Source organism: Tarenaya hassleriana, unplaced genomic scaffold (genome assembly GCF_000463585.1).
Source record: "Tarenaya hassleriana unplaced genomic scaffold, ASM46358v1 Cleome54, whole genome shotgun sequence".
Classification (NCBI taxonomy): Eukaryota; Viridiplantae; Streptophyta; class Magnoliopsida; order Brassicales; family Cleomaceae; genus Tarenaya; species Tarenaya hassleriana.
In genome coordinates, this window is record NW_010968045.1 from 81,010 (window position 1) to 82,016 (window position 1,007).

Genomic DNA, 1,007 nt, shown 5'->3' on the forward strand with positions numbered 1-1,007 from the left:
ATATATATATATATATATATATGAGTTAGAAACCCTATTTTTTATCAATAAATCATTTTAAAATTGGATCCGCGTATGTCTTAAAAAGATTGAACGTTACAAGTTTCACATCACAAATTGTATGATCTTACCCCCAAAACAATCACGTGGACACATATAGGATAGTAGGTTTATATCTATAGTATATACATTAACACATATATATATATATATACATATATAATATAAAATATTAAAAATTAAAAATGTATATTTACATTAATACATATATATAAATATATATATATATACATATTTATTTTTTAATATTATATATATATTGCATATTTTTATTTTTTATTTATAATTAGAATTATTTTTTATTTTTTTTAAAATTCTTATTTGATGTAGCGGATGACGAGGCATTGAGTCATTCGCCACGTCATATCATTTGTTAAGTGATTTAACACCGTGTAAGGTTGATGAAGTTTTTGTCAAAGATTTACAAGTTTAGTGTTTTTTTATGTCAAAATCGACGAATTCATATTTAATTTGAAAGTTTGAAAAGTTCAGTATTAATATGTCAGTTATCTTCAAGGTCGGTAATTTTTTTGGAATTTTCCCAAAAATATGTGTATAATTTTTTTATTAAGGTGGTGAGCTATCCAATTATTATAAGCCAACAACTCCTCAAATGTAACTTATTTATCCTATATATGTATGTGTTAATGTATATACTATAGATATAAACCTACTATCCTATATGTGTCCACGTGATTGTTTTGGGGGTAAGATCATACAATTTGTGATGTGAAACTTGTAACGTTCAATCTTTTTAAGACATACGCGGATCCAATTTTAAAATGATTTATTGATAAAAAATAGGGTTTCTAACTCATATATATATATATACACACACACGCAATCATAGAAGATTGTACCTAATCGAATAAGATAAATAATAATCTAACATACATGTGGACACTCTAATAACATATATAAATATATTATGAATTAGACTAGAAAAA

General features: G+C 23.8%; 2 protein-coding genes across 6 annotated transcripts in view; both read left to right on the forward strand.

Moving 5' to 3' along the window:
- Positions 1–1,007, forward strand: part of LOC104798479 (pentatricopeptide repeat-containing protein At1g12300, mitochondrial-like) — a 53,547-nt gene that overhangs the window by 49,105 nt on the left and 3,435 nt on the right. The window lies entirely within an intron of this gene.
- LOC104798481 (putative pentatricopeptide repeat-containing protein At1g12700, mitochondrial) overlaps positions 1–1,007 on the forward strand; it is a 49,614-nt gene that overhangs the window by 45,947 nt on the left and 2,660 nt on the right. The window lies entirely within an intron of this gene.